This window comes from Lepus europaeus, chromosome 13 (assembly GCF_033115175.1).
Source record: "Lepus europaeus isolate LE1 chromosome 13, mLepTim1.pri, whole genome shotgun sequence".
In the NCBI taxonomy this organism is placed as follows: domain Eukaryota; kingdom Metazoa; phylum Chordata; class Mammalia; order Lagomorpha; family Leporidae; genus Lepus; species Lepus europaeus.
The window spans coordinates 9,022,134-9,045,683 of NC_084839.1; the positions used below are offsets into that span (position 1 = coordinate 9,022,134).

Consider the following 23,550-nt stretch of genomic DNA (forward strand, 5'->3'; position numbering starts at 1 on the left):
CACCGCCTCTGATTGTCCGGCCGCCTGCCTCCTGCAGTCCCTGAGGCCGCCGCCGCCTCCTCTCACGACGCCGACACTCCACTGGCGACACCATCAGAACGGCCCTCGGTCTGGTGTGCGTGTGGTGTGCTGTGTGGTTACAGGGAGGTTGGTACGTGTCATGGTGAGGCCATGTGCCCTTTCCAGGGTGTCCTGCTGGGGTCTCCTGGGGTCGCTGGGTGTCCCTGGAGGTGCTGGCCTGGGTCACTTGGTGTTTTGCTGCTGAAACAGAAAACCATAGACTGGGTCATTGACAACAACCAGGTCTGTAGGCTGGGAAGTCTGAGATGAGGGGCCAGCCCCCCAGAGGGGTTTCCTGCTATGTCATAAGGGTGGAAGAAGGGCAAGAGACAGAGCCACAATGGGGGACCAAATCTGTCCTTCCACAGGGAACCCACTCCCACGATAATGGCCTTCGTGGACCCACGAGGGCTGTGCCCTGTGACCCTATGGGCCACACCCACAACACCACTGCACGCGGACTGTGCAGGACGCACCCAGACACAGCACGTGCTTCAGGTGGGATGTCCCAGGCTCTTCCACCGTCCTGTGGCCTGGCCCCGTCTACACTCCGTGCCTTAGAGAATTGAACCCACGGATCGCAGTTGTCTACAAACGTCCTCGTGAGGTGGCTCCTGCATCTGTGTCACATCAGAATCTAGTTATCATTTCTGTTCCTTCAACGTTTGTTTGTCTGCCGTCTCACTTGCCTGGGAAGCTGGATATCTTGTGTAGAACCATGATCGGAGCCCAGGTGGGTTCATGCCGGACATAGGTTCTCCTGGTGGCCTTCAGTGTGTGGGGGATTGAGGTGACCCAGGTAAAAGCTGTGCTGGATGTGAGTTTCCTGGCTGCTACGGCTACCCTCAGGCCACCGCAGCCGTCAGATTCCCGGGGAAGCACCTAGCGTTTCAGGGAAAAGAACTCTCAGCTTTAGACGTGTTTCCTGACTCTCTCCGTAGTTCATGTTCTTGCTAGCTTGTCTGCGATTCTGATGTGGTCACCGGCTCTCAGAAGTCCGCCTTCCTCGGTCCGCCCTTTAGCAGCAGGTGTAGTAACAACCCCAAGTGGTGATGGGGAGCTGTGATGTTTTGCTGTATCCACAGCAGCTTTGATGTGCCATAAAAATACCTGTGATGTTTTTGTTGCTGATGGTGACACTGCTCGCAGGGACTGTTAATACTGTTGCTCTCTGTCGCCCACATTGTCATTGGAAGAAATACTATTAAATTTCAGTTGGAAGTGGGTGAAATTCAGTTGTGATTTTTCTATAGGAAAGTCCAGGGACTCTGCTCTCTGGCCATTGACCCCTCGGGGCTCCTTGTTAAGAGCCATCTCTAGTTTATTTTTTTTTTTAAGATTTATTTATTTATTTGAAAGTCAGAGTTACACAGAGAGAGAAGGAGAGGCAGAGAGAGAGAGAGAGAGAGAGAGAGAGAGAGAGGTCTTCCATCGATGGTTCACTCCCCAATTGGCTGCAACAGCTGGAGCTGTGCCCATCTGAAGCCAGAAGCCACTTCTGGGTCTTCCACACAGGTGCAGGGGCCCACAGACTTGGCCCATCTTCCACTGCTTTCCCAGGTCACAGCAGAGAGCTGGATTGGAAGTGGAGCAGCTGGGTCTCGAACTGGTGCCTATATGGGATGCCAGCACTGGAGGCGGTGGCTTTACTTGCTATGCCACGGGCTGGCCCCGAGCCATCTCTAGTTTAGACACAGTGTTTGTGAGGACTGACGGGGCTTGTGGTTCGTTCTTGGCTGTCCTTCATCCTGTGCGACACTGGGCACTCTGAGCATCCACTTCCTCGCCAGTGAATAGAAACAAAACCTCACTCGCCCAACACGGGTGCTGTGAGGACCGAAGCCTGCGATCCCGTCTGCAGGCTCTCAGTGTGAGTTAACATCAGGCCAAGGGACCCCCGGTAGATGGCAATGTCATCATGAAAGTCCTTTGGTTAGGGTGCAAGATAGGTGTGTCTTGCGGCAAATCATCCTGTGGTGGAATGTCTTAGAATCCACAAGTGAACTTTTAGTTTAAAAAGGAAAAAATGCACTAAGCAGGTCCTTGTTCTCCTTGTGTAGAGTTTGGATTTACTAATGGATTGTTGCCGAGACGATAGCCAGGAGGATGACTGCCCACCATGTGAGTGTGTGTGAGTGTGAGTGTGTGTGAATGTGTGTGTCTCTGTGTGTGAATGTGTGTGTGTCTGTGTGTGTCTACAGGGGCCAACCCAAAACTCGTGGCATCTCTGGACCAACATTTCACGATGTGTTTGGAAGGAAGACAGAGGGTCGTAGGGGGAAGACGTGGGATGCTCAGCTCTTCTTGGTCCTTCACTCTCCCGTCCCTCACCGCCCCTGTTGGCCTCCTCCACCCAGCATCCCAGCTTCTTGGGTTCAAGAGGCCCGGATGTTACCTGAGCTGTTGCCTCTGCTGCGGCCTAGCAGGGTGCCCCTGGACTACCCAGGGAGCGGTCCCTGAGAGGACTGCGATGCGTCCGGTGTTTCCTGTCCCCGGGCTCCAGGGATGTTTGAGCATCTCATACAGCTTGTAGCTGGCAGCTGCTCACAAGAATCTGGTTTTTACATTATTTGAAAGGCACAGAGGCAGACACACAGAGATCCTCCACCCACTGTTTCACTTCCCAAATGCCTGCAGCAGCCAGGGCTGGGCTAGGCCGAAGCAGGAGCCTGGAACTCAGTCCAGGTCCCAACTACTTGAACTGGAACCTGTGGCCTTCCAGGATGTGCGTGTCCAGGAAGCTGGATTGGAAGTGGAGGAACCAGGACTCGAACCCGGGCACTCTGATATGGGATGCAGGCATTCCAAGTGGTAACTTGACTGCTGGACCGAATGCCCGTCCCATGAGTCTGGTTTTACCGTGGCACTGTGTGTGTTTATGGCCCCAAAGACACACACATCCCCACGCTGGTTGACCTGTCACATCTTAGGATGTTCCTGTGCACCCAGTGCATTACTCTGTGGCTGGCTTGTTTTCCCGGCTGGTGGAGCCCTACAGCCGTTCTCTCTGCAGAGAAAGATAAGCTCGCCACGTTCCACTTTACGGCAGCAGTAAAGGAAGGGATTCATGAGGTCTCTCTTTAAGAGCTGTGGACAAACCGAAGTTCAGAGTGGTTAAGTGTCTTGACCGAAGTCACACAGCCAGTAAGCGGCAGGGCTGGGACACAAAGCTCCAACTCTTCTGATTTCAAATTCGTTTATTCAGTCTACTACTCTCACTAGACAGGAAAGAAAATGCTGCGTACTCATAATTCACCAGGAATCAAGAGACCATTTTGTCTTAAATTAGAGACCCATGAAAATTATCATAGGGCATTTCTGTGTGACATCTCAGAACCACTGTTAGAGTATGGGGGGGGGGGGTCCAATGAATGACCACCCCCACCCCCACCCCTTGGAGAGAGGACTCACAGGATGAGGGATGGGAGATGGAAATAGTGACTCCACAGAACAAAACTGCACCGTTTTTTATAGAGAAAAACACAGCCCACTACGTACATGTTCTCAAGGCAAGCAACACCTGTTCTCAGGTGAGGGAACCTGATGGGCCCCCTGTCACATGGAGTTCACCCCCATCGCACCTGGCCATCAGCTAGCTGCCTTTGTCCTAAAGACACAGAAAACTTCCAGGATCTTTACGGCAGGAGATAGCTTTGCAGCTTGGAGCAAGACACCTGCCCAAGCCGCACTCCTACCCTCCCAGGGAGGCTGAGAGGGGGCGCTGTGTTCTGTGGCATTCACGTGTCGCCGTGACAGCTCCCACGTCTTTCCGGAGAGATTTCCTGAGCTGCAAGGGTGGCCCGAGCCTTATTCAGCTTTCAGAAAGATTAACCTGCATCCAGGGGACAGAGAAAAGAAGGTTCTGTAGTAAATGCCCTGAGAGAAACGGGGCAGGGCAGTCTCTCTCCTTTGTTGCACCAGGAAAAACCAAATGTTTACTGGAATTGTATTTATCCTTGTGCCAGAAAGCAGCTGGAGTTGTGTAGTGCCTTTTGCATGACAGAAGCAGCAAGGTGCCTGGAGAGGCCACAGGGTTTTTTTTTTTTAAGATTTATTTATTTATTTGAAAGGCAGAGTTAAAGAGAGGCAGAGGTGAAGAGAGAGAGGTCTTCCACCCGCTAGTTCACTCCCCAGATGGCTGCAATGGCTGGAGCTGAGCTGATGCAAAGCCAGGAGCCAGGAGCTTCTTCTGGGTCTTCCACGTGGGTTCAGGGGCCCAAGGACTTGGGCCATCTTCCACTGCATTCCCAGGCCATAGAGAGAGCTGGATCGGAAGTGGAGCAGCCGGGACTCGAACTGGCGCCCATATGGGATGCTGGCGCTGTAGGCAGCAGCTTTACCAGCTACGCCAGGGCACAGTCCCCAACCCACAGGGTTATTGAGAAAGTGTTTCCATGATGCCCTGCTGCTGCTTTTAGATGTGTGTGGCTTTCATGATCTCTGGTACTAATGGCCTGCTTTAGGCTAAAGGAGAATTGCCTGTCTGCTTTCCTTAGTGCAAAAGAATGTGTTTGAAACCAGCAAACGGCCTTTAGTTCTGCAAAGTGGCTAATTCCCTTCTTGGGCTAAGACTCCCTTCTTGGGGAGTCTTGGGGTGGGGTTTGTGGCACAGCAGGTTAGGCTGGGTTTAGGATGCCCTCATCCCTTCCTGCAGCTCCTGTACAATCCTGGCTGCTCTGCTTCCCATCCAGCTCCCTGCTAAAGTGCCTGGGAAGGCAGCGGACGATGGCCCAAGTGCCTGGGTTCCCACTACCCACACAGGAGACTCAGATGGAGCTCCAGGCTCCTGGCTTCGGCCTGGCCCAGCCTTGCCTGTTGCAGGCATTTGGGGAGCGAACCAGCAGATGCACGATCTCTCTGTGTCTCTCCAATAAGTAAATGAATACATCTTTGGAAGATATCCACACGTCTCCTGAGACCTTCCCAGGGACCCAACACACACTGGCCGCTGTGGGATGGGGGAGAGTGAGATGGGTTAAGCGAGGTCCTCGACAGTGTGGGGTTACGCTCGTGACTATCCCCAGGTTCCAGGCCAGCAGTGAAAGAGGCCCCAGCAACAAGCAGAGGCCCGCACGAAAGGCCTTCGGCCAACAGCGTGTGAAGCCTTCCTGGTAAAGTGCATTGTAATCTCCTGGCGAATCCAGCCCCTCTTTGCTTCCTGGATTTTTTTTTCCCATGGCTCTGACAAGCGCTTGCCTCACTCAGCGCTGCGGACTTTATCTGAACTGGGACAAAGGGGGATCAGCTGAACGGCTTCTCTGGGCTGGCTCAGCTGTCTTCTCAGACAGCACAGGTTGCAGAGGGTCCTCCGCTGAGGCCAGGGGCTGCAGCGCACGCACACTGACCCTGAACTTGCTGGTGCAGGATTCTGTGGCTTGTGGGTGAGCTCTACGTTGGCACAGTCTGGGGGAGGGTGGGGACCAGGCATCAACGGTGCCTTCTGTGCAGGCTGATTTGTGGATTTGGGGCACCTGGATGCCCGTGAGGGTACGACCTCTCTTCAGGTCTTTTCTGGTAGCTGTTTTAGCTCAGACTATCCTAACACATACCACTAACTGGGGGGTTATTTTTATTTGTAAGATTTAGTTATTTGAAAGACAGACAGACAGACACACACACATAGACAGACAGATTGAGATTTTGCTGGTTCATTCCCCAAATGTCCATGAGAGCCAGGGCTGGGCCAGGCTGAAGCTAGGGGCCAGGAACTCCATCCAGGTCTCTGTGTTGGGTGGCCTGGGCCCAAGTACTTGGGCCATCATTTGCTGTCTTCCCAGACACATTAGCTGGGAGCTGGATAGGAAGCGGAACAGCCAGGACTCCGATTGGAGCGCTGATGGGGATACCGGTGTTGTAAGTGGTGGTTCACCTGCTGCACTCCAACACTGGCCTCCCATGGGGCTTAAAACCGCAGAAAGCAACTTCTGTGTGTGCTGGAGCACGGGAGGCTGAGGCCAGCTCAGCTGAGCTCTGGCCAGGGCCCCTTCCTGGTTAGCAGATGGTCACCTGTCTGCTGTGTCTCAACAGCAGAGGGCTCTGGGCTCATGGTAAGGGCACATGTCCCATCACGAGGGCCTCCACCTATACCTAAGTGCATCCCAGAGGGCCACCTCCTACCGCCGGCACGCTGGGGACTGGGGCCTCCACGTGCGCATTTGGGGAGGCACATAGCAGGTATGCTTCTCAGTTGGAGCTACAAAGCAGTTCTCAGTGTGTCATCTTCTTGTGTAGGTTCATCTAGTTTACCCCCAATACGGCCTTGGCAACGATGACGGTGCTAGAAACGTAGGAATACCAGTCCTAGTCACTGTCCTGGGTTCCCAGGTGGCCCTGCCCCTGCTGTCTCCTCTCTTCGCTTGGATTCGCCCCTTCCCTGCGCTGAGGCTAGAGGCAACAGGCTGGAGAGGACAGTGATGCCTGGGAGAAGGGAGGAAGACTCGAGGAGACTTCGAGGGTGCCAGCTCAGCAGGGAAGAGGGGCCCCCAAACAGTGCTTCCTGGGCTCGCTCGGTTCAGGAGACAAGCCGGGGTTCAGGCTGGAATTTGCTGGACCACGTGCTGGAGGGGAAGGAGCCCCAGAAAGAGAGGGGTGTCCTTGGATTTTGGCTGAGGATGGACCGGCCCGTGGATGTGAGGACCCAGCGTGGCAGGTGCCACAGGCAAGACAGCCACGCAGGCCTAGCTGAGCTCACCCATCACTCAGGATTCAAGTCGGAGGAAGAAGGTGGGGAATCCCCGGGCCCTAGAACACAGGAAATGTGGCAGCCCAGGGGGAGGAGTCCTGAATGAGGAGAGGGTGTTGTGTTTGCGCTCACTGGCTGGCTGACTCCAGTCACCACTCTGCGTCTTGGTTTCCTTGCCCATACCATGGGACGAACAGCGGCGCTGGCCCCGTGGAATGTCTGTGAGGCACCACTGGGCTCATTCACGTGAAGGGCTTGGGACGGTGTCCGGCGTATAGCCAGTGGGATCTGAGCGTCGGCCGTTACCACTGTTTCTGGGATCACTCCACTGCATCACTGCCCCTAGTGACAGAGGGGAGCCCTCAAGCTTCCTCTACCCCAAACTCTTACTGGGGTTCTGTCTGCAGCCGCTTTATTAGTGCAGTGGACGCGGGATGCAAACCCTCGCCCGTGTGTGTTTATGGAGGTCATGGTGACTCAGGTTGACTTGGGACATGGGTTGGGTCCCTCTTGTTCCTCCTGGGACAACCAGTGTTTCCAAGTGATAGCTTTCTCTTCCCACCCAGCCCGCCCGGCCAGCCCCCTCCCCTTATCTCCTTTCCTGCCTCTCCCCTGTCCTCCCTCCCTCACCGCGCCATGTCCTGGTCTACTCGTTAGGAGTCTTCCTTGACCAGAGGAGAAAGGGTATCACAGCCCCTCTTGTTTGGTCACCAAGGGAGACGGACATGGGATGCACCATGGATAGCCTGCACAGCCCACCCTGGGCGGCCATGGCCTTCTTTCTGTCTTCACGTGCACCTGACTGCCCGGCACCGGCTGCTGCTTGGCACCTGCCCTTCAGTGGCCTGGATGAGTGGCCGCTCAGGCCACCGAGCTCCGCCAAATCCTCTCGCTCTGGGCCCCTGCAGCTCCAACCCTTGAGCTCCCAGCACTGCTGAGTGCTGTGTCGGTGACAGCTGTGCGGTTCTTCTGTGAGTGCGACCCCCGAGGGGGCACATGCTGAGGACAGGCAGGTGTGTGCCAGGGACATCCCCTGGCACTTAGCACAGTGCCGTGCATGGAGGGCCCGGGGGGTGCTGATCCACCGAGGCAGGGGTAGCGGCCACCCCCCTCCCTGGACACACAGTGTGACACATGTCCCACAGGGCATGGTGACAGTGCAGGCACCAGGGTGAGCCTGTGTCTATGTCTACCCTCAGCCCCAATTTACCTGACTGGTTTCCTTGCTTCATGGCTACTCTGCGTGCTCGGGTCCCAGGACACTCAGCTCTGTTCAGCTGTTGGATAGACATGCACCTGTTGGGATGAGTCAGGGAGGCATGGCTTCCAGGATCTCCTCTTATCTCCCCATGATTTCCTTTGTCCTCCTGGCCACCAGGGCTCTAATTTCCAAGCCCCACCCTGACTGTGGGGAGCTTCTGGAGGACCCCAGGGGTTGTGTCCAGAGCCCCCTGTGCTGTGGGTCCTCCTCTCTCTCTGGAAACCAGGCTTTGTCCACCCTGGTCATCCTGCCACAGCACCCCCGGGACGCCAGGCGTCCCTGCCTCCCATGTCCCCAAGGTAAGCACTAGGTGGCCCCTGGTGCCGCCTGGTTCCCAAGGTGCCTTGTGGGGGAGTGTCGTGAAGTCACCTCCTCAGGGCCCCCAGACCCGATGGAGGCAGAACCCCTTGTCCTTCCTGGGGGGACCCTTTCTGAGGAGGCGGTGACAGAGCGCACCACGGATGCTGCCCAGACTTGGGAGGGAGACGTGGGGTCTGTCTTGTGGGTTCCCATGAGGAAAGGTTCCACTCTCATGCCCTCCTTGGCCCAGGTATCTGGGTCTTTGATCGGCAGGTGTCCTAGGACACGGCGGTTGTGGTTCCCCCTGAGCGGGGTGAGGAGAGTGAGGAGAGGTGGCTTCCTAAGAGAGGGTCCTGGCATCAGTGGGGGGTTTCTTTGGCTCAGCCCCGTGAGATGTCAGTGCTCAGCAGAATGCTGGTGCACTCTGGGGTCCCTCTTGGTGGGGGGCAGCATCCTGCAGGGCTCAGCAGTCTCTCTGTGTCACCCACAGGGTTAGGTGGCCACCAAGGCCTTCTGGGAATGGCCACTCTCAATGTACAGGACTTTAGAACTTAAAATCCTTTCAAGTCAGCAGCCACACCAGATTTTTTTTTTTTTTTTAAGATTTACTTATTTATTTGAAAGGCAGGGTTACACAGACAGAAAGAGACACAGAGAGATATTCCACCTCTTGGCTCACTCTCCAAACGGCCACATCAGCTGGGGCTGGGCCAGGCTGAAGCCAGGAGCCAGGAGCTTTATCTGGGTCTCCCACGTGGGTGCAGGGGCCCAGGGACTTGGGCCATCTTCTCTTGTTTTCCCAGGCCATAGCAGGGAGCTGGACCAGAAGTGGAGCAGCCGGGACTCCAGTGGGTGCCCGTATGGGATACTGGCGGCACTGCAGGTGGAGGCTTAACCCTCTGTGCCACAGTGCCGGCCCCTGGCCAGTGTTTTACCCAGCGACCGTTCTCATCCTCAAGCGGATCTGCGTCCTGAGCACCTGCGCCCCATTTTCCAGATTGTGAAACCGAGTCTCCAGGACTCAGGATGCTCCTGTTGCTTTGCCTGCCTGGCCCAGCCCCTCCCTCCTCCTCCAGGTACCTAGGGGAGCAAGTTCACTTCTGGTGGTTCCTTCTCCTCTTCCGAGTTGGGCTGAACGCAGCAGGTCCCGGGATTGGCGGAGGGGATCACCTCAGCTCCGGCTGAGTCACACAGCTCAGTCACCCAGGTTGCTGACAACAGAGCTGAGGGCCCTCCCAGGGGGGACTCCGGACAGCGCAGCTCAGAAGCGCCAGGGCTTCCGGGAATCTAGTTCAGCCTCCCGCCTGGGAGTGGTCTGGTGAGTGTTTTTGCCTTGCCTGTGTGAAACAAGAAAAATGTGCACCTGGCACCCCAGAGGGGACAGGCAACGCTGGGCGGCCGCAGGACCGCACCTGCTCTGGGTGGTGGCCGGAGCAGCGCGGGGTGAAAGCCAGGTCCATCCCTGGTAGAAGTGGGGCTCTGGCTGCCGATTCTTCTGTTTTCAGAGCTCCAGGCTCCGAATTTTTGTAATTGCAACATTTTGTTTGAAACCGAGTCTTCCCGGAAGATCTCTGAAGTGGGGCTTTGCTTCCTGGAAAGCTTTCTGTGCCCGAGGCAGGGAGGGGCAGGCTGGCCCCGGGAGGGCTCCTTCCTGAACCCCAGGCATTCCTGGGGAAGCAGGCTGTGAGAAAGCCCCAGCGGAGGTCTGGCACCTGTGCACAGTAAGATCCCCTGTGCAGCCCAGATAGGAGTGTCCCCCAGCCCAGCAAGAGTGCGTCCACCCTTGGCCAGCCTGGCAGAGCCCATCTCCCACTCAGCCTTAAGCTCCAAAACTGCACCTCCCCAGGGGCACGTCCTGCCCACGGGGTCCATCATCCAGGCTGAGTCTCTCCCCCCATCGCCGCTCCGGGCTGCCTCTCCTACCCTCAGTTTTCCCTACAGCAGAAGGCTGATTAAAAAAAAAAAGTACAATTGGATCATGTAATCCCTGGCCCTAACACCCTTCTTGGGATAACATCTAAGTAGGATCTCAAGACTGTAAACGCTCCAGCCCCGCGGGCCCTGCCCCGGACCTTGGCACCTGCTCCTGCTCTCTGCACAGCTCCGCCTCCCCCTGACTTCGCTGTCAGTCCCCGGGCGCCCAGCTTGAGGCTGGGGATGGGGGTTCCGGGAGGTGCACTAGGGCCCCCCTCGGAGGCCTCAGCTGTGTTTGTCAGTCCAGGCTCTGGGAGCACAATCAGACACCCGGCCTCAGGGTCCCCACCTCTGGGCAGGTGGATCGCATCCCCCTTCCGGCGACCTGGCCGGCCCTGAAAGCTGCCGAGCGGCTCGCGCGTCCCGAGGCCCCCGCGGGCCGCCCCCAGGCCCCGCCCCCGCCCCGCCCCCGCCCCGCCCCCGCGGAGGCCCGGCCGCGCTGCCGGCCGCCCGCCGCCCGGTGTTTGCATACAAAGGCGGCGGCGCGGGGCTCGCGCGGTGAGTAGCAGCCGGCGGCTCGGAGCGGGCGCGGGCCGGGCCGGGCCTGGGGCGTCGAGGCCGGGGACCGGGGAGGTGTTCGCGGGAGGGAGGGGCAGAAGCCGGCCCCGGAGGCCGCGCGAGCATCCCTCGGGCCGGGCCTGCGTCGGAAGCGCGCCCGGAGGCGTGCGCGGGGGAGCCCCCGGGAGCGCGGGTGCGTCCCCCTCCCCGGAGACCGCGGCTGCGTCCCCGCCGGCGCCGGACGCGGATGCAAGTCCTCCTCGGGGCGCGCAGGGCTCCCGCCTGGCGGTGAGCGCGCGGAGGCTCGGGGACGTGGACCTGCGTGCCCAAGGTCACGCAGCGGCCGGCTGCAGCCCGCCCAGCTCCGCGCCGCCGGCCTCTCTCTCTGCCTCTGTGGCCCCTGCCAGCGGCGAGGCCCCTGGGTTCCTGCAGCTGACACGGGCTGACAGGTGAGGTTGGAGGGTCCGGGCACCCGGCTGGTCATCCGCTCGGGGTGGACCCTGGTGTGACCCCCCGGGGGGAGCTGGGACCAACACACCCGCGGCCGTGTTAGTGCGGCGTTTCTGGAACCCGGCGGGTTCCCGGCCGGAGGGCAGACTTGTTCTGGGAAAGTCCAGCTTGTGACCGCTCTCCTGTGGGTGGAGCCTGCGGAGCGTCCCCAGGGGAGCAGCCCAGAACTCCGGCTTTTCCTCCAGAAGTGTTGAAAGAGCAGAGTATGGTTTCCAACATTGAGCCTGGCGCTCCTGGATGGATTCTGCGGAGCCGGCAAGGGGCACCTGCTCAGTCCTGCTCCACGGGGGAGACCTGGGGGCTCAGGCCAGAGGCTGTAGGGATTCCTGGCTGAGGGGTGTCTGCCCCGGGTAGGGGCAGGGTCTGTGGGGGGCTGGTCAGCAGAGGGAGGGGGAGACTCGGGAGATCCCCCGAAGGCCCCAGGCTGCTGACCTGGGAGGCGCTGAGGCTGGTCCAGGCACCTGGGCCGCGCACAGCCGGGAACTGAGACTGCGGCTCCTCGGGCCTCAGTTTCCTTGTCTGTGACATGAGCAGCTCCTCGTAGCCATCGAGGAGACAGCTGTGCGGGTACACAGAGCACCTGGGCGTCACCAGGGCACAGTGAAGCCTTGGGGTTGTAAGGGAGTGACACAGGGTGTTGCCCAGGGCTGGCCTCTGGCCCCGGCTCATCACCGCCCTCTCTGACTGTGGCTTGGCCTTTCCCGGGTCTCCTCCCTCTGGGTTCAGGTCTAAAAGGCATCTCAGTGAGACTGATTGATTTGGATGATGAGCGGGGATGGGGGTGGTTGAGGGTAGGGGGAGCTTGTCCTGGGCCGGTCCCCAGGGTCGTGGTGTGCTCTTATGGGGTGGGGGGGATCTTGGAGCTTCCTGAGGAACATCCAGGCCGTGGGGACCCTGCCAGGCCCCGAGGCGGGCGGACTGACCCGTGTGTGCCTGGACTTCCTCAGTGGTTCGGCAGGCATGGGAGCGAGGCGCCGGCAGTGCCCCTGTCAGCCGTGGGCTCACATCCTGTGTACTTCAGTCTGGCTGCTGGTGTGGGGGCTCAGGGGTGAGGAGCACACGCCCCCCCCCCCTTGTCTCTTCCCACTTCTTCCTCTCCTCTCTTTCCCCGTCTTCAGTCCAGCAAACAACCACGCAGGACCTGGGCTCGGCTGGGCCGGGTGCAGCTGGCAGAGAGGACCCGGACAGGGCACTGGGACCAGTTTGTGCCTGGGAAGCCTCTGGGGCTCAGTCCAGGCCATCATCATTGACAGCGCGACTTGGGACCTGTCAGTCTTAAAGATCAGTTCATGGCTGGCGTCGCGGCTCAATAGGCTAATGCTCTGCCTGTGGCGCTGGCACCCCGGGTTCTAGTCCCGGTCAGGGCACCGGATTCTGTCCCGGTTGCTCCTCTTCCAGGCCAGCTCTCTGCTGTGGCCCGGGAAGGCAGTGGAGGATGGCCCAAGTCCTTGGGCCCTGCACCTGCATGGGAGACCAGGAGAAGCACCTGGTTCCCGGCTTCAGATCAGCGCGGTGCGCTGGCTGCAGCGGCCATTGTGGGGTGAACCAACAGAAAAGGAAGACCTTTCTCTCTGTCTCTCTTTCTCATTGTCCACTCTGCCTGTCAAAAAAAAAAAAAAAAAAAAAGAAAAAAAAGAAAAAACATTAGTTCAGTAGGCCATGAGTGTTTTTTTTTTAAAGTGAGATACGATAAGTGTATGAGTGAACCTAATAATATTTAGTGTTGCTGCTAGTTGACCGAGTTGTTTGAGTTGTGATTTGTGTGTGTATGTGTATGTGTGTGTGCACGTGTGTGTGTGCCCTGAACAGCAGCCTGAGCAGGTGCACTCCCAGGGCTCGAGCCTGGCTGGAGCTCCGTGTCGCCTCCTTTGTGGGATGGCCCAGGGGAGACCTGGGGCACTGACAGTGGACAAATGGTCTAAACGGTGTGCCGTGGCAGTCTACACTGTGTGTTGTCTGTTGTTGCTTCTCTGGTCCTGGGTCGTGTGGCAGGTGGCACGTCCTCCTTTCTTGGCACAGCATGGCCTGTCTTGGGGGGACGTGGGTTCCCCGGACCCCAGGCAGACAGAAGCCACCGTCCCTGTCATGAGCGCGGTGATGGAGGTGACGAGGCGACCTTCCTTTTCCTGTCCCTTTTGTGGGCCTTGGCCCTGGGCGAGCTATGCGCCAGTCTGTAGCTGGGAGGCAGCTTCCTGCCGCAGCCCCACGGGCTCCCCTTTGGGGCCAGCCATGGGGCACACAGGGGCGTTTGCAGTGCCGCAGGGTGCGGAAGCCGGGGGCCTGAGGGCCCTTCTTGCCTTACGGGCTCTGTGCCTTTTGGCAGGCATCCTAGCCTCTCTGTGCCGGGGTCCTCATCTATAGAGCGGGGTCCCAGTGGTTTCTGTCCCAGCGTTGTTTTGAGGATTATGTGTACAAAGCCCTGAAAGCGATGTGCAGCACATAGTACACACTTTGCAGGATTTAATCTAATTTGCAGGTGGTGGGCTTTGGGATGGCCACAGGGAGGTTTTACGGCTTGCGAAGCCCTCGTTCCTAGGCCACAGGTCTGGAAGCCCTCGGACCCAGAAAGTAAGGCTTAGGAGGAGGTGGGGCCAGCACTGTGGCGCAGCAGATTAAAGCCCTAGCCTGCAGTGCCGGCATCCCACAGGGGCACTGGTTCGAGTTCCGGCTGCCCCACTTCCAATCCAGCTCCCTGCTGATGTGCCTGGGAAAGCAGCAGAGGATGGCCCAAGTCCTTGGGCCCCTGGACCCACGCTGGGCTCCTGGCTCCTGGACTCAGTCAGCTCTGGCCTTTGCGGCCAACTGAGGAGTGAACTAGCAGATGGAAGACCTCTCTCTCTCTCTGTCTCTACCTCTCTTTCTAACTATGTCTTTCAGATAAATAGAGATAAAAAATAAAAATAATAAATAGATAATAAAATAAATCTTAAAAAAATGTTTAGGAGGGACATGAGAACAGAATAGCAGGCGGGGCTGAGCCCTGGGGGCTCTGCCTTTCACCAAGGTTGTCCAGACCCCTGACCTCTGCATGGGAACAGGTGTCCCCACCCTGAGCAGGGAGTAGGGCCTGGAGGTGGGGGCACTGGGATGGGATGTGTGGGCTACTGCTGGGGGGCTGGCCAGGGCTCCAGCTTCCTCTTTTGCATGTGCCCTGTGGGTGTCTGGCCCACAGTGGTTCTGCACACCACAGGATGCCTGGGACGCCATGCCTTGTGCTGTGTGTGCCGTCCAGCTGCGAGGCTGGGTTACAGAGCTTGTGTACTTGGTGGTCTCGGCTGCACTTGCCACATACTGCGTTTTATGATTCTTGCAATGACTTAGGATGCTTGGCTGATGCCGTGCTGGGCCCATCCCCAAAAAGCGACAGGTGTGGACTGCCTGTGTGCCCCTGAGCATGGTGCGGTCTGCTGAAGTGGCTTCACGGCGCCCTCCAGACCCTGGTATGAGATCCTCTCTTCCTGGGAGGGGACGCGTGTGCCCGTTGCCCTGGAAGCCCCGCTGGCCCTGCCTCTGTCCCCGGGGACCCTCCTGTGCTGGTGCACATCTTGCTAGGGCGTCTTTGGTTTCCGAAAGACAAGGTACGAGCAGCAAGGGTCAGAGGATAACGGCTGTTCTGGCAGAGATTTCCTGCGAGTGGACGCTGCCTAGCCTGGGAAGACCGCCCGCTTTTGAGGTTGCCCGTTTGGGCTCAGATTTTGGACACATTACAGTGTAGGATGTAAATCCACCTTTCTAGTACTTCTATGTTAAATTTAACCCATAAAGTGCTTTAACTCTTTCTGGGTAGGCAGTTTTTTTTTTTTAAAGATTTATTTGTATATTTGAAAGAGTTACACAGAGAGAGGAGAGGCAGAGAGAGAGAGAGAGAGAGAGAGAGAGAGAGAGAGAGGTCTTCCATCTGCTGGTTCACTCCCCAATTGGCTGCAACGGCTAGAGCTGCGCTGATCCGAAGCTGTACCGATCTGAAGCCAGGGGCCAGGAGCCTCTTCCAGGTCTCTCACGCAGGTACAGGGGCCCAAGGACTTCCTAGGCCATAGTAGAGAGCTGGATAGGAAGTGGAGCAGCTGGGACTCGAACTGGTGCCCGCATGGGATACCAGCACCATAGGTGGAGGCCCAGTCCACTACGCCACAGTGCTGCCCCCGGGTAGGCACAACTTAAATGCCTTACATGTAAATACATGCAAAGCACTCTTAGGCAAGAGACTTCATTCACAGTCCCGTTTTTGTGACTGTAGGTTTCACGCCTGGCGTTGAGATGGTGCACGCATGTGCAGGAGCGTTTAACGTAGCTGACCTCCCAGCGGGCGGTGCTGCCCTCATCCACTCCCCAGCGACGAAACCAGGCAGTGGAGAGGCCAAGAACTTGCCCAGGGTCACGGCTTAGTGGGAGGTGAGCAGCTGTGGCCCACAGAGGTGTGTGGTGTCCTTGTGGGCAGGGCTCCTAGGTGTCCAGGTGACACTGGGCCCTCTGCTGCTGCTGGGACATTACCCGATGGCAGCACTGGCAGGGGCAGATGTTCTTTCTGACCCTGATGACGTGTGGACGGAGGGCTCTGCAAGTGTGTGAGCTGGCCGGCCCAGGAGTCGGGAGCTTCTTTCCCGTCTCCCACATGGGTGCAGGGGCCCAAGGACAAGGGCTTGGCAGGAGAATGAGGTTTAACTCGAGGAGAGTCAAATGGGGATAAGTCAGAGGATCCCGGGCTGAACCTGGCTGCTCTGCCCAGCGTGCTGGTCACCCAGTGTCTCAGGTGGCTCCATGCCCCACCTCCAGGCCATTTGTGTCCCTTGGCAGGAGCTTGGGATTATAACACCCGAGTGTTGCACAACCTCAGTGCTGGAGGAGTGGGGCCGTCACCCATCTGACCTTCCCCCCCCCAGCAGGAGCCCCGGACCTCTATCTCAGTGGGTTCAATGAGGGGGAGACCCCGAGACTGTGTGGCCCTCACCCCCGGTTCTCTGAGGTCATTAGAAATTGCTGTACAAGTGTGAGGAGTCCACAGAATGTTCCTGGAAAACACATGCAACTGTGCATGCAACTCCAATGCTTTTTGGCACCACCACCCCTTATCTTGTAATTCCATTTTTTATGAACTTTTAGACGTCCCCCTTGTAATACGCGCGTGTGTGAACAACAAAAGCCAGGAACCCACACTGTGGAAACAGGGGTATCTATGATGAGAAGTGAGGGTCTCCCCCATCTTTCCCCAGGGATGGGCCCCGTCAGCCTGTTTGGTAGGTCACTTATTCCAGAAGTTTCAGGTGCTTATCAGAATATATGTAATTATAATAGAGTGGGTTTTTGACGTCATTTTTTTCATTTGTTGTGTTCCTTTGCATGTTCATATTTATAGAGCTAACTTTCCTTCCTCTGTCTTTTTTTTTAAAGATTTTATTTATTTATTTGAGAGGTAGAGTTACAGACAGTGAGAAGAAGAGACACAGAGAGAGGTCTTCCATCGGTTGGTTCACTCCCCAGATGGCTGCGACATTCAGAGCTGTGCTGATCTCAAGCCAGGAGCCAGGAGCTTCTTCCGGTCTCCCATGGGGGTACAGGGGCCCAAGGACTTGGGCCATCTTCCACTGCTATCCCAGGCCACAGCAGAGAGCTGGATTGGAAGAGGAGCAGCCGGGACTAGAACTGGCGCCCATATGGGATGCCGATGCCACAGGTGGAGGATTAACTTACTGCACCACAGTGCCGGCTCCTGTCTTTTTTTTTTTTTTTTTTTTAAAGTTTATTCATTTATTTGAAAGGCAGAGTTACAGAAATGGAAGGAGAGACTTAGAGAGAGATTTTGCATCCGTTGGTTTACTCTCCAAATGGCCACAAGAGCCAGGGCTGGGCTAGACCAAAGCCAGGAGGTGGGGGCTTCTTCTGGGTCTCCCACATGGGTGCAAGGGCCCAAGTACTTGGGCCATCTTCTGCTGCTTTCTCAGGTGCATTAGCGGGGAGCTGCATGGCAAATGGAACAGCTGGGACTTGAACCAGCGTCCAAGTGGGATGCCGGCATCATAGGAGGTGGCTTAACTCGCTGTGCCATAGCGCTGGCCCCCACCTGCCCTGTTTTGTTTTTTTGCAGCCTCATTGCTTTCACTTATATGGAGAGGATGGTCCATAATTTATTAAACCAGAGCCTTGTGGATGTGTAAGTGATTGGTTTTCCCTATTCAGTCACATGCTGCAGTGCATGGCTCTTACTGTACTTGTGGGGTCCGTGCCCCGTGGAAGCATTGCTGAGGTTTGCTAGTGCGTGCCCCCACGGTGGCTGTCGCCGCAGGGCTCACCCCACTTACACCAGGCCTGGGGTTTTTCTGAAATGCTTTGATTTTGGACCACCTGAAAGACCTTAGCGTATCTTTAATTATGAATGAGGATGAATACCTGCGTGGATCATTGGCCAAAAGTGTTTCTCTGGGAACCATCTGTATATATTCTGGTCGTTTCTTCCGTGAGGGTGGCCTGAGGCCATCGGAAACCGACCTGAACACCTTGGAAGTGGCTGGTGTTCACAGAAATTCTGGCATTACGAAAGCTACGGCGGAGTTGCTGGCTTTCGCCAGAAGTTCCAGAAAGCAGCATTTCTTGGCCACGTGGGAAGCCCGAGGTGGATCTCACCAGTCTGGGGCCACATGCAGAATTTTCCGATGCCCCAGCTAGGTATGGAGTCCCTGTCACCGCCATCCTTGGTGCCAAGGGAGTGCTGGCCGCGCTGGCCCTCCAGAGCCGTGGCAGCTGGGGACAAGGAGTGCTTCTGAGCGTTTGCCATGTGCCGGGTTTGTGACGGTAACCTCGGGGTCTCGTCCCGGTCCTGGTGGGGCCTGGACAGGGGGCTCCCTCCTGATCTCACCTGCTCCACTGAGAAAGGGCTCCGGTGGCGGACCCAGGGATGGCTGTTTTCTCTGTGGTCATCACTGGTCTGAAGTGCGAGGTTTTAGAAGAGGGAGGTGGTGACTGTCACAGGGAAGTATTTGCAGTTGTTTTCCCCGGCACGGCTGCTGTGCACACCTGCTTACCGCCCGGGACGCAGCCTGCGGGCTGTTCAGGGCCTGTGTTCACGCCTGCTCCTGTGCACACAGCTAGTAAGGGGTTGGAGAGGGCAGTTGCACCCAGGCCTTGGGTCTTCCAGAGAGTAATGCCTCCGGGGCCTGTTAACTGCAGTGGACTTGGGGAGGCATTGTCTTGTGAACTTGATGTTCCTGGGAGAGGATGCTTCCTGTTCTCTTAATTTCTTTTAATTTTTAAAAAAATATTTTATTTATTTATTTGAGAGGTAGAGTTACAGACAGTGAGAGAGAGAGAGAGACAGAGAGAAAGGTCTTTCGTCCATTGGTTCACTCCCCAGATGGCTGCAACGGCGGGTGCTGCCCCGATCCGAAGTCAGGAGCCAGGAGCTTCTTCCAGGTCTCCCACGTGGGTGCAGGGGCCCAAGCACTTGGGCCATCTTCTACTGCTTTCCCAGGCTACAGCAGAGAGCTGGATTGGAAGAGGAGAAGCTGGGACTCGAACCGGCGCCCATATGGGATGCCGGTGCCGCAGGCGGAGGATTAACCTGCGCCACAGTGCCGGACCCAATTTCTTTTAATTTTAAAAATTCTAGTAATTTTTTTTCTCCTCATACCTGGAGCTGCATCTTTATTTCTGCACTTCTGGAACTTTGTGATAGGATTAAAAAAAGAGCCCAGTTTCATGCTCGGGGAGGACTTGGTCTCCTGAGGCTTCAGCGGCCAGGTCACAGAGTGCCAGCCCAGAGGTGAGGGCCCCATCCTGTTCTTCAGTTGGCCCTTGGCCAGGCGGCGCTCCAATTCTTTGAATGCTCCCAGTGATGGGGAGCTCACTGCCTCTGATGACCTCCTGGGACCTCGTCCTGAGGAGGTGAGGTTGCGCCTTCTACCCTGGATTTGAAACTGCCGCTCTGTAGTGCACACTTCAGTTCCCACCATGCAGGATGGCCTCTCCAGCACTGGATGCCCGTGAACCTGTGCTACACTGGATGCCAGGCTGAGTTAGGGCCGCCTGCTCTGTGAAAACTGCTCGGGTGGTTTTTCTCTAACTGGGCCTTGCCCATTTCCACCAGTGTTTCCCACAGGAGGTGAGGGAGACAGACTGTGCAGAGGGGAATGGGGAAAGCAGGGCCCACTCGGGCTCCCCTCTCTCTGCCCCTTAGCAGTTATGCTGGCCTGAGCTCCGCACGGACCCTGTGTCCCTGCAGCCTCGTCAGAAGTGCTGTCACAGTTCCAGCCCTGTGTCCTTCGAGAGTTGCCCGGGTTTGGGTCAGGTGTTGGTGCGTGAAGGCGTCTCACACATTGATGTGCTGCACACAGGCCCCCGGGTTTCACTGTGATGTGTGTTGAGTGTTTGCACGTGAACTTTATGGGTGTTTGGCAGGTTCTTGCTCCCTAACTTTTATAGAGGGGCTGGTGTCATGGCGCAGCGGGTTAAGCCTCACCTGTGACGTGGGCATCCCATATCAGAGCAAGAGTTTGAGTCCTGCCTGCTCCACTTCCTCTCCAGCTCCTTGCTAATGTGGCTGGGCAAGCAGCGGGAGATGGCCCGAGTGCTTCGGCCCCTGCAGCCACGTGGGGGAGTTCCTGGCTTCTGGCTTTGGCATGGCCCAGTCCTGGCTGTTGTAACCATCTGGGGTGTGAATCAGCGGATGGAAGTTATTTCTTATTCTTGTCTTCTGTCTGTCTGTCTGTCTGTCTCCTCCTCCTCTCCCAACCACATCATTCTGCCTTTCACACCGATCAATTTTAAAAAAGTAAATAAAGTGAGTAGGCACTGTTCTCAGCTGTTCCATGGCCAGCTCAGAAGTGGGCTTGTCTGGGTCCCCCTATGGTTTCTCCAAGAGCTTCAGGCAGTCAGGGCTGAGTCATCGGGGGTGGGTGTGGAGAGGGGACTCTACCCACAGACAGTGTGGACTGTCCAACAGGCACAGGCTGCATTTTCTCAGGGAGCCAGGCCTTCTGTTTCGTCCTGGATGTCCCTTCTCGGATGCGTCTGGGCCAGACTGCTGCAAATACAGCGGAGTCTGGGACTTCGTCTTCATTTGTTCTCTTGCACCTGCTTTGGGTATGCGTCCTCGCCCCTCTGGGTGCGATGGTCTTGCAGCTTGTTCCTCCTGGGCACGCCAGGGGGTTGCACATGCCCGTGGCCAGTGTGGCTCATGACAGCCCTCGGGCTGTGTGCCCTGCACTAGTGGAGACCTCCCTCCATCGTCTGTCTCCTGCTGTGTGCCCTGCTCCCAGCCTGCTGTTACGGGAGCGCGTGTCTCAATTCTTATTCTGAGTTCTTGCCTGCACAGAAATGAGAATTCATAGTAGAAGTGTAAGGCAGGTGCCCAGGTGAGAGGAGGTTGTATTTAAAGTGAGACGGTGAACATACAATTGCACGTGACTGTGGCTACCTCACACAGAGAGACAGCTGTCATGAGTGGGCCGGGGAGCTGCCTATGAGGAGAGGGCGTGGGAGGAGGCCAGAGAAGGACCAGCAAGAGCCAGGAGCCGAAAAGCCAAAAGGACCGCTCTTGTGTGTTAACAGTCCCCTTTATGGGGGAGGGGGTGGTCTCCTAGTGTTTGAGTGGGGTGTGGTGTACGTGAGGCTTTCTGGGAGTTTCATGGCATCTCTATGTGGCATTTTAGCCTCCCTGTGGCCAGTAATGGCATGTCTTCCTTCCTGATGTAGGAGAAGCAGTGCATCCTGGGGAAGTGGGTAGACTGGATTGACAGGTAAGGGGGTGGAGCTATGGTGCAGGGCTAGAGACAGAAATCGTGAGAAAAGTCTTTCGCTGCCTACTTCCCCTGTGTCACTGGTTTGGTCAGAAATGGTCACCAGAAACCACTAACTTCACTTGAGCCCTAGTTCTTCACTCGGGGGTGTGTGTTTCTTTCCTTTTTAAAAAATTTATTTATTTGAGAGAGAGAGTGTGAGCTCCTGTTTACTGGTTCACTCCCCAAATGCCCACGACAGCCAGAAGAGCGAGACCAGGGGCCAGAAATGCAATCCGGGCCTCCCAGTGGCTGGCACAGGTCACTTGAGCCATCACCACTGCCACACAGGGTCTGCATTAACAGGAAGCTGGAGTCAGGAGCTAGGGATCGAACCCGGGTGTTCTGATGTGTGATGTGGGCGTCCTGGCCGTTTAATCACTAGGCCATTCGCACAGCCCTTCCCCAAGCCTGTTTCCTTTAATATCACAGTGGGACAGATTAGACCCTCTGAACCCTCTGTTTGCATTGTCTCAAGCAGGTGCTGAACCAGTAAAGCACTGGTAGTTTTGGGCAGTAAATCCCTGTTTTGATTTAATTCAGTTAAATCATTCTAGAAGTCCCCAGCTTAATAGACAGATGTATTCAAAGTAGATTAGACTCCTGGCAAATATTGCAGAAATGTGATCAAAGAGAACAAACAGCATTGTCGACTGTAGGCGTTTCCTGGGCCCTTGGGGTGGGCCAGGCCCTGGGGGAGGGGCTGGGGGCTCAGCCAGGCTGATCCAGCACCTGCCCTGGGTGCCAGCTCATGTCCTCGAGTGGACAGAGGGCTGGGGATGATCAGCTTGGCAGACATGGAAAGGTCAGGGGCATGTTTGCACATGAGACACATCCTGGGTCCCCGAGCGAGAGCATGAGGACTAGAAAGGGTAGGGGGAAGCAGAGCGAAGGCGAGAAGGATTTGGGGAGCACAGGGATCAGAAGAAGGTGCTTGTTGAGAAAGCTTTGCATTCGTCAGAGCGGGCAGTGGAGCAAACCTGTGCATTCAGGTGGAGAGACGGTGCCCTCCTATCTGACGCGCCCTGGGTGATGTTCTAGCTGGAAAACGTTAGAAGGAGGTGGAGCACAAATGGTGAGGCTGCAGTCCGAGGAAGCTCCTGCGCCGGGTGCCGGTTGACCAGGCTGAAGATCAGAATGGAGTCACTCGGCCGGCGCCGCGGCTCACTAGGCTAATCCTCCGCCTTGCGGCGCCGGCACACCGGGTTCTAGTCCTGGTCGGGGCACCGATCCTGTCCCGGTTGCCCCTCTTCCAGGCCAGCTCTCTGCTGTGGCCAGGGAGTGCAGTGGAGGATGGCCCAAGTGCTTGGGCCCTGCACCCCATGGGAGACCAGGAGAAGCACCTGGCTCCTGCCATCGGATCAGCGCCGTGCGCCGGCCGCAGCGCGCTACTGCGGCGGCCATTGGAGGGTGAACCAACGGCAAAGGGAGGACCTTTCTCTCTGTCTCTCTCTCACTGTCCACTCTGCCTGTCAAAAATTAAAAAAAAAAAAAAAAGAATGGAGTCACTCACGCCAAGGTTGTGGTCGCCAAGCCGAGCTTCCAAGAGGTCAGGAAAGAGAGGGACAGAGCTGCCAGACTTCCCTGACCGTTTCAGCTGGCATGAAAACGACATCCCCCCACCCCAGTCCTTACATGCAGGAGGTCTCCTGAGATGGCCTGGTATTAACCCAGCCGCTGGTTCTCCATTGTTCCATCTCACCCTTCCCCCAACAAGCTAAGGAACCTGGGAACAACCAGTTTTGCATTTGGCGTTTGCTTCTGTTTTCTGTCCTTAAAACCAAGCCCTCTGCTCTGCTTCTTGCAACACTGGCTCTGTCTTAACGGAATGAACACACGGAAAGAACGCCCATTAAGATCCTTACACTAGGGCCCGGCGCTGTGACATAGCGGGTAAAGCCACTGCCTGCAGTGCTGGCATCCCATATGGGCACCGGTTCAAGTCCCAGCTGCTCTACTTCTGATCCAGCTCTCTGCTGTGGCCTGGGAAAGCAGTAGAAGATGGCCCAAGTCCTTGGGCCCCTGCACCCATGTGGGAGACCCAGAAGAAGCTCCTGGTTCCTGGCTTTAGATCGGCCCAGCTCTGGCCATGCGGCCAACTGGGGAATGAACCAGCTCTCTCTGTGTCTGTCTCTCTTTCTGCCTCTTTCAAATAAAATAAATAAATTTTTTAAAAAAGATGTTGTAATTCTGCCCTTCGACAGGGACTTTAGGTCGCCTTTATTCACTTGCAGGATCAATGAGAGGAACAGCCAATTCCTGAACTGACGACAAAGGGGCGTGGCCTGACATGATTCCCATCCCCATGTTTAGGGTTAATATTGTAAAATTATTAAATTTATAACATCTTTAAACTTAAAGTATCTTAGAATCATTGAAATTTTAAGTTCAATCATTTTGACAATTCAGCAGTTTAATAATTCAGGTTGAGCGTGCTGCTCACTGTCAGCGTTGGAAATGGAATCCCCGGTGGAGTACTCCCCGGGATTTTTGCGGTC

At 56.5% G+C, this 23,550-nt stretch overlaps 1 protein-coding gene across 5 annotated transcripts in view; it reads left to right on the plus strand.

Moving 5' to 3' along the window:
* The window catches only part of LPIN1 (lipin 1), a 129,930-nt gene that overhangs the window by 43,141 nt on the left and 63,239 nt on the right, over positions 1–23,550 (plus strand). The window contains exon 1 of one of the 5 annotated variants that reach the window (XM_062208969.1): positions 10,010–10,024. The exons of 2 other annotated variants lie outside the window; for them this stretch is intronic. The gene's annotated coding sequence lies outside the window, so the exon portion shown is untranslated. Of the gene's footprint in view, positions 1–10,009; positions 10,025–10,724; positions 10,776–10,845; positions 11,225–23,550 lie in introns of those variants that run through there. 2 more of the 5 variants (XM_062208968.1, XM_062208967.1) reach the window with 2 other exon arrangements.